Genomic DNA, 9,731 nt, shown 5'->3' on the forward strand with positions numbered 1-9,731 from the left:
GATAAGTGCCACATATACATTCTAAATAATTGTGATGAAGTCAACCTACTTAGAAGGTAAGAACATCTAGTCATACGTCTTAATGTTTTATCAATTTTCTTTACTTTGAAAATTTAGTTAAGCATATTTGTATTAAGTATACAAGTTAGCAATACAGTTAGTAAGTTGGTTAGAGTAGTTAGGCTCTCCCTTATAAAAACAGTTGTGTAACCTTCATTCTATCAATCAATATAAAAGCATATTTCTCTCTCTAAATCTATCTCTCTGTAAAACTATCTGTGTTGATCTTTCTTCTCTTCAGCTTTCTTCTTGATTTTCTTTCAATTTCCAAACATTACAATGTAGTTAATATGGTATCAGAGCCACCAGGCTCACGCCATTGATTCTGGTGGTTCCATTTCTCATTAATTTCCCTCTGTTTCTAGCTTATTTTCTTTCCAAATTTCTGGGTAGATTTTGCTTTTGATTGTTTTTTTTTTTCCCAGTTCTTGCTGGGTTTGCGAACTCAGTCCTGAGTTTCTTGAACTGGGTTTGGATGAGAGTTGGGTTTGCGGATCTGGGTCGAGATTTTTTGAAGAACGGTGTACCAGTCAGGTGGGTTTTGGCGTTTGGCGGCAAGTAGGTTGTCGATGACGCTGCCGCTTTTGCCACTATCGGCATCCTTTGCAGCTCCAAATGTTCTGATAGAAGTTGAGGATGCATCCGCGGCTCCAGGACCAAACGCAACTTGCATGGAGGAGTCTGGGCCCGACGAGTTTCTTGACCGTCATCGTCGTCGGCGTCGGCGTCGGGAGTGGGAACAGTTGGTTCACGGTTCTTGCGAGGTTGGGCTTTGGGAATGAACCTACGCTTTCTGCGACGGGTAGAGGGATTGTCGTTATCCATGGCTTTCTCGACGGAGAAGAAGAACGGAAAAAATGAAAATTGGGAAAAAAAAAAATTTGTAGACAGCTGGTGTCGAACCGAGGTCGCTTGCTAGGAGGAGGCCAGATTCTCGACTTCTTGACGTCGTTGGGCTGTGAGAGAACCTCCGCAGTCATGGTTCGAGATTGTAGAATCAAGCTCAAAGAATCAGAGGATGGTGACATGTGACATCTGCGAGGTGTGGCAACATACATGCTGCAATGTTTGTATACTCAGCTTATACATGTTTTTTGGCCATCGATTTGAGAACTTCTCTGGTCTCATTGGCCAAAGTTGAAAGATCTCGCTCCACCGTCGGTCTTTTGATTTCTTGGTGCTTGAAAACAAGATGTGACTGAGAATAAAGTTTGCTTTCTTTGCACTATTGATTATCTGCTTCTTCATTCATCTTGGTGGTGCAACTTTCTGAATTCTATTTTCTGGGATTTTGATCTGTGCTCTGTTCTCTGGTGTGGAAGAATGTTTAGACCTATGTGCAGCCCAAGTGTTTGACGAAATGCCAAGCTCAGAATTTTCGAGAAGGTTAAGTTTTTCAACCACTTCTGCTTAATTTCTATGTTTGTGATATTTGGATTCAAGAATATTGGTTATTGATGGATTGTGCAATTTGTATGGTGGTGTCCAATTCTTTCTCTGCTTCACTGATGGTCTGTAAGGTTATTGGGTTTGATCTTTCTGCAACTCTTGATATATTTGGAAAAATGCGTGTGAATTCTTGCATTCTGGTATGTACAATTTTGTGGTTATTCCGATTGTGGTTTGTGTCAAAATTCAGAACTGTAATGTCTAAGAAGATTGTTCAGCAGCTAACTGAGGAGTGGTGCAGTATTTTCCTTATTACAGCCTATAATGTCGAGTCTAACCAACTCAATTGTTAGCATGAATCTACAGTAAGTCCGGTTATACGATGAAGTTTGATGAAGTTGTAAACGGTAAATCCCACGAAGGGTAATTCCGTGATGTAAGTAGGTAAATCCCACGAAGGGTAATCCTACATAGATGTTGATTTTCTGTTGTTGAAATTGTGAAAGCCGATGCCACTGTTAAGAGTAGTTGTATTTTGGTAAAATCCACAAAGGGCGATCCCGTGGTGCTATAGTTAAGGTCGATGCCACACTATAGTTTGTTATTTTTCTGTTTAAAGGCCAAAGCCAATGTTAAATGAAGTTGTTGACGGTAAATCCCACGAAGGGTAATCCCGCAAGAAGTTGTTATAACCAGCCTGAGGGTGTGTTACAATTTTATAAGAGGTTGTTCTGTTCATCCACGAGTTTGTTGGCACTGTCATAAACAAGAGGTTTTGGTGGTTGGGTTTGGAAAGCGTGTACTAAGAATTGATACTACTAAAGTTGTGAAGGGTGAACCCCCTTCTGCTGTTGAGCCTCTCAAATGTCCTGTTGAAAAGCTGATTGATGGAGTCCAGTTTGTCGGTAAACATGATGGAGAAGTGATTTTTCGATAAGGAATTTGGTGTGTCAAACGAGTTGCTCATGAGACTTTGGTGTGGGATTGCAAGATTGCAGATGGTTCAACATTGTGTTCAGTGATTGTAGATGTTTTTCCAATCTCAAACTGGGTTTCCCCAGTTGAGATTGAGGGGGAGTATTAAGTATACAAGTTAGCAATACAGTTAGTAAGTTGGTTAGAGTAGTTAGGCTCTCCCTTATAAAAACAGTTGTGTAACCTTCATTCTATCAATCAATATAAAAGCATATTTCTCTCTCTAAATCTATCTCTCTGTAAAACTATCTGTGTTGATCTTTCTTCTCTTCAGCTTTCTTCTTGATTTTCTTTCAATTTCCAAACATTACAATGTAGTTAATAATTTGGACCTGATTGGCTAGGCAACATGAGGAATTCTTGAAAAATCAACATCGTCGAGCAAGGTTGACTGTGCGACAAATCAAGGAGCTAAGAAAGAAGGAATTTCCAGAATGGTTCAAGCAACATGTGAGTTAAATTTTATATTTTTTACTTATTACAGATTAATTCAAGATGTTATGCTAATGATATCTTAATATCTGAAGACTTGCATTGGCTAGCCAATTATCCTAGTAGGGTTGTGACGAAATATAGAAGTCACATTATTCATGGGTTCAGATTTCGTACAAAATCTGTGGACAATAAGCATAAGAATCAAAATTGTGGTGTCTTTGTACCTGCAAATGTCCCTGGTGCAATTGGGCAAGTGAATTGGTATGGCAGAGTCATAGACATGTTTGAGGTTAGATATTATGGCCCTACCGAAGCAGGAGACAGGGGTCGAGCTGTGATGTTGTTTAAGTGCGAATGGGTTAATAGTGAAAGTCCAAGAGGTATGAAGACCGATCAATATGGATTTACTTTAGTAAACTTCAATCGATTGGGATTTAAAGAGGATCCTTTCATATTAGCTTCACAAGCATTACAAGCATTTTATGTGGAGGACACAATTGAAAAAGATTGGCATGTTGTTGTTCGAATGCAACCGAGAGATTTGTTTGACGTATTGGAGGATAATGATGCACTTGATGATTGTGTCATACCTGATTTGGATGATCATGCACTTGACAATGAAAATTTGCATACAAGGGTTGGCATGGAAGAGACTCTTTTTCACGAAGTATTATCGTTGCTTACCCAGTTCCTTGATTTTGTCAATGTCGACGGTGACCTAACAGAAGATGAAATGGAATAGTTTTATTATTTACTTTATGCTTTTTAAGTATTAATTAGACTATATTTCAATTTGTGTGGTGACACTTATTTAAAATATTTTAGTTTGTGTGGTAAAATTTAAAATGTTATTTAAAAACACATGGTTTATTTATTTATTTTTTCACTCATGGCCTGTCGAATATAACCGACACGAACATAACAAAATTTTGGGCGGGGTAATTCTTGCAACTTTGATTCAAAAAAATTAAAGGCGCATAAAAACCGATGGAGGAAAATTTTGTGGCGGTTTTTGGATATTTTTGTCGGTTACAACTGACACAAACCTGACATGCATATTAAATAGGCGGGCGCTTTTCAGTCAGGTTGTCGGATATAACTGACACTATTTAATTTATTGTCGGGCATAACTGACACTATTCTGACATCATATAAATGCACTGTTCTGACATACATAAATGCACTATACTGACAAAAATATAAAAGCTCTATCGGATTTTAATTTCCCGGATATAACCGACAACATTTATTACCCTAAACTACTTCCCATTTTTAGTTCAACTGTTCCTCTTCTCTTTCCTAATGGAGGAATAAAGTGAACATAGGACCCGCGAAGCTACTATTCCGAAGTGGAAAGGGAGACAACTTTGTCTATTTGATTCGACATGGAAATGTGTTAGTGAAAATGCCGCTAAATTTTCGAAATTGATAGCCTCGAAGGTTAAGGATCCAAGACAGATTCCATTGAAGAGGGATTGATGCTTGGTTCCTGAAAATGATAAGGAAGTTTTGTGGGAAAGAATTAAAGTATATATTTTCGTTTTGTACTTCTATATTTCAAGACAATATTTCGGATATGTACTAACATGTTTGCTTTTAGGGATATAGGGGAATATCATTTTTCTTGATGAAGACTGTGACAGAATGCCATTGATTCGTAACATGACTCTCCATATGTTGCGGATCATGCATACAAGGAATACCGTAATTATTTAAAAGCGGATTATTACACCAAAAGACAAGCGCATGAGCGCTTAGAACCTCCCCCTAGTGTGGATGGTGGTGAGTGGGCCGAGATGTTAGCGTATTGGGATAATCCTAAAATAAAGGGAAAAAAATTAATGATTTGATATTTGGTATTGAAATATGTTTGGCTTATAAGGTTTTTTTTAACTTTTTAGGATGTGGCAAAGAAAAACAAGTATAATCGGGAGTTAAAAACGATGAACCATACAACTGGTTCAAAAACGTTTGCTTGGGTTCGCGAGGAACTTGTATGTGTTGTTAATTTGTAGTATATGTAGTGTTTTTTATTTTTGTATTTATAATCTGGGGTTAATATGTATTTGTTGTTTTCTTTTAACATATTTAAAGAAGAACAAGCATGGGAAGGAGCCGGATCCCATCTTTTTTTGTTCGAGCTACCCATACCCGGAAAGATGACTCTTGGATTGATGAATCGTCACAACAGAGAGGGGTAAATGATTTATAACTCTATTCAGATTATGACTATTTGTATTTAATCCTTATTTATCTTTCTATTTCGATTGATGAATCTATGTTCTAACACATTATTTAAACAACAATATTGGATTTGTTTAAACACAAAATTTGTGTTTTTATGAACCTTGTTTATCTTTCTGTTTGGATTGATGAATCTGTTTTTATGAATCTTATTTATTTTTCTATATTTCAACTCTTAATAATCTTTTTATTATTTTGTTTAAATATTATATTGCAAGACATCTATGGAGAGTCAAATTCAGTCAATTGTGGAGTCTGGAGAAGAGGACACCTTTAAGGTTAGAACACAAATTTATGTTGAGTAGATGGGTTATGAGACTAGAAATACGGTTCGAGGTTCAAGTGCTAGGTGTTCCAGGAAATGATCCAGGGGTACATTGGCCAAGGTGGTAGTTGAGAACAACGAATTGAGGAGAAGGGAGGAAGAAGCCTTTAGAAAGTTGGCGGTGGTAACAGTTGAGCTTGAGAAATCGAAGACTTCGTAGCAGCAATAGGCGATGAACCATCAAATGATGATGCAACAACAACAAATATTGATGTTGCTTATTCCACAACATCTGTAGCAGCCACCACTCAACCCACAAACATCATAGCATTCGGCCCCCAGTCAGCCATTTGTGCCTGCATATCCCATGCATCATATGCCTTTTCAGCCGCAGTATCCAATGCTAGTATATCAACCTCAGATGGCTTTTCCCGGTGACTCACATATTTCTGCAAGTGTTTTCAATGGTGGATTATCCCCGGGTTTGTTTTCCAGATTATTGTCCGGTAGTTTTGATGGGGATGTGATGAGGTATTTGGGAGCACATGGAGGATTGGCAGAAGGCTTTGGATCACGGGGAGGATCGGCAGAAGGCTCTGGAGCACAAGGAGGCTTGGCATAAGGCTCAGGTTCTATTGAGTAGTTTGTTGGTTTTCCTTACGGCTATGTCTGACACTTTATCTACTTCAGCCAAATGTTTTTTGTCTAGTTATGTATTATGGCGGATTCAGATGACCGTATTGTAGGTTAATTTATATTTAACGTCTACTTTATGTGTTATGGCGGATTCAAAAGACATTATTGTAGGTTAATTTATATTTGAATGCATATTATGTTGGTTACGAACTTTGTTTATTTTATTCACTCATTACATTTTTTTTATTCATTCTGTAAAATAATAAATAAAAAAAACAGAATGTTTTGTACTTTTTTTAATTATTAATATTTTTTTGTCAATTGTGGCCGACGGACAATAGTAGATTTTATTTTTTTTTAAATTTTTCTGTCGATTAGTACCGACTGGAAGATGATGTTATTCGACGGTATTTTCAATTTCCTAGTGGTCAGGAACGACATTAATTGATAATATCCGACAATAGTTTAGTATTTATTGTGGCATATATTCGACGCAAGTTTTGTCGGTTTTAGAGCCTTAACCAACATAAAATTCATTTCCTGACGTTGGCAATTCTGTCACTTAGTATATTCGCCACTACATCCATTTTCTGTCGGATTTTGCTTAATATCCAACAATAATATATGTTTTTTTGTCAGTTATCATAGCGACACTAATAAATGGTTTCGCAATAGTGAAAGAATTTCTCTAAGCCACTAGGGTAAGCCCAACCTTGAGGATGAGTTGACTAAAGGACCATAGGGCCATGTTTAGTCCTATAGTCCTCCAAGAAATTATTTTTTAATAAATAGTGTCATGGCATATTTTATATTATCTTCAACCAAGGGGGTCAAAAAACCATAGGCCAAAACATAGCCCTTTGACAAAAAACTCATCTCCAGCCGAAGGGGTTTTTTTCTTAGCCTCCTCAATAATTTATTATTTTAATTGAATTAATATGGTTAATAGAATTAAACTATCATATTAAACTAAGATTTTCGGACATATTTTGAGTGTCACTTGTCGCTAAATGAATAAACTTTTGGATTTCTTATCTTTATATAATCTCAATAAAATGAGGTAAGATAGTATGCAATAGTGAAAATGATGTGAGAAATGGTGTACAAATAACTTAGGTATTTATTAGAAAAAACAATTAGAATTTTTTTTTTTATTTCGTCTAAAAAAAAATTCAAATTCCAACGGTAACCTGATGTCAGCTAGCTGACATCATGCTGATGCCAAGTTACTGTTTGAATGGATTGGGCTGCCCAGATCAGGTTGGTTGATCTTGCCCACCCCACTGGCTTGTTTTCTGATTTTTGGCCGAGTGGGGCCCACAAGCCCTTTGGACTAACCCAGTAGCCCTCGGTTGGAGACGATTTTCGTGTCAAAACGGGCTATTTTTTGGCCTATGACTCCTTGGCCGGGTCGGTTGGAGATTGCCTAATGAGTAAGAATTGACTAAGTCCAATATTCGAAACTCTAATATAATAAAAATATATCCTCGGACTTTCCCCAACCCCAAAAAAAAAAAAAAAAAAAGCTAGGGAGAAATTCCTTTTTGGATAATACATGCATCCTCTCGTAAGGGGAATACACATATCTCACCCCTAGCGAATAAAATATATATTTAAACTATAAAATATATAAGTATAATTGAAACCATTCTTATTTTCTTTTGAGTTGTCCGTATGTAGACTTGACCATTTCTTACACAACACGAAAATAACGAGTTTTGGGTCAACATGATAACTAATCGGGTCATTATCGGATCACACAATAAGAACCCTTTAATAACGGGTCCTTAACATGTTTACATGAAGGTGACATGCAGGTGACCTGTTTCGACACATTAAGAAAAAGGTTATTTTGATGATTTTAATTTTTTAAACTACTAAAAAAACCAACTATAAAATACAATAGCCTGTGTTTATGTATATATTGTATGTTAAATATGTATTATTGTATTATTATTCTACAAATTTACAAAATTTAAGTTTTACTTATTTATTTTATTTTATAGTATACTAAAGTGTGAGATTAAAAAAATTATACACACCTTAAAAATAAAAGTATCAAGTAATTTAAAAATACCAAACACATTAAAAAATTATAATAATTAATTTATAAGTGCAAAAAAATGTGAAAAATATGCAAAGGCTCGTAATCACATCATCTACACTATGAGTATGGGTCCATCGTCGTTTGAATTTTTAAAACCATACAAATCCTCATGAATAGTATTTTTAAGGGAGTTTAAAATAAATAAAATTCAAAATCATTAGTGTACAAGTCTAAAAAATGTGAAAACATATATCAACGTGCAAGGTTCTTCCACCTTGAAATGCAACTCCCTTTCATTTTGCATATCCTTGAATAGTTGATATTTTATAGTAATGTACTAATGTTTTTTCATTAGGCTCTTATTTTGAAGTTTGTAATACTTGAAAGACAAATGTTTTTTTTTTATTTTTATTTATTTATTTATTTTTTTTTTATGTTTTGAAGTAATATTTATGTGACAATGTGTGGTATGCATATACTAATTTAGTATTATGTTTTTTTTTTTGGTCAAATTATGTTTTATATTTTCCTTATTTATTGATTTAAAATATATTTTCTTTAACAGGTAACGGATCATGTCATATTACCTGGTAGTATTAATGGGTTGATTTTGGGTCGGGTTATATTATCCGTTTACTTTAACGGGGATCATGTCATAATACCTAGTAGTATTAATGGGTTGATTTCGGATTGGGTTATATTATCCGTTTACTTTAATGAGTGTTAAACGACACGACCCGTTAAGATATCGGACATAACACAAAAACGACATAAACATGGAAAACACGACACAATGCCAGGTCTATCCGAATGAGCATGCAAGTTAAATCTTTGCATGCTACTTGTACACTCTTATGACAGATGGTCTGTCCATGCGGCACCAAATCCGGGATTCAGAAAATCACAGTTGAAAGCTGGTGCATGCTTCTCTATATTTCAATTTACAATAATGATCTAACCACACGTACACACACACACACACACACACACACACACACACACACATATATATATATATATATAATATCCCTTATTTTCTTTTCATCTCTCTTTCTAGCTAGCCACAAGGAGAAGGAAGAATGTTTCCTGCAAAACTTGCGTTTGTCACAGCACTTTCTCTCCTTATCTTCTTCAACCTTCCTGTTGCTGCTGAAGAGGTTACGCCCAGAAATGTGAATCCTTCCCCTACTGATAATTGTGCCAACTGCCCTTCCTGTCTGTGTCCTCCCGCCGTACCAATTCCAGGGTACCCTTTATATGGCCCTCCTCCACCTGGACCGCCACCCCCATCAAGTCCTGGCTACCCTTACGAAGGAGTACCGCCGCCGCCACCGCGTGGTCAAGGAAAATGCCCCCCAACTCAGCCTGGTCAGTGCTGCCAGCAATATCCTCAAAATCCTCAATACCCTTCTCCACCAGGAGGATATGTGCCTTACCCTGATGACAACCATGCAGCTAGTTCATCTCCTTTCTTGATCTTCCTTTCTGTTATGATGGTCACGTTGTTTTCTTCTGCTGTACCTTTCTTTTAAGTTTGCATGCTTAATATTTTCTGGTCTTTTATGTAGAGGTACATAAATTCTCTAAATCTGATGTAAGTGGGAAGTAAACCCTTTTTAATTAGCTGGCATATCTCTTTCTTTCATATATTACATCAAATTTATTTATTTATTCAAGGAG

At 36.3% G+C, this 9,731-nt stretch overlaps 1 long non-coding RNA gene across 1 annotated transcript; it reads left to right on the top strand.

Annotated features, from left to right (window-relative positions):
* The first annotated feature begins 918 nt into the window (after positions 1-918).
* On the top strand, positions 919-2,652 carry LOC148693095 (uncharacterized). The gene is made up of 2 exons (XR_015953710.1): positions 919-1,856; positions 1,894-2,652. It is a non-coding gene; the product is annotated as an uncharacterized LOC148693095 (long non-coding RNA).
* The last annotated feature ends 7,079 nt before the right edge of the window (positions 2,653-9,731 follow it).

This window comes from Pyrus communis, chromosome 11 (genome assembly GCF_041283825.1).
Source record: "Pyrus communis isolate YQ-2024b chromosome 11, ASM4128382v1, whole genome shotgun sequence".
Taxonomy (NCBI): domain Eukaryota; kingdom Viridiplantae; phylum Streptophyta; class Magnoliopsida; order Rosales; family Rosaceae; genus Pyrus; species Pyrus communis.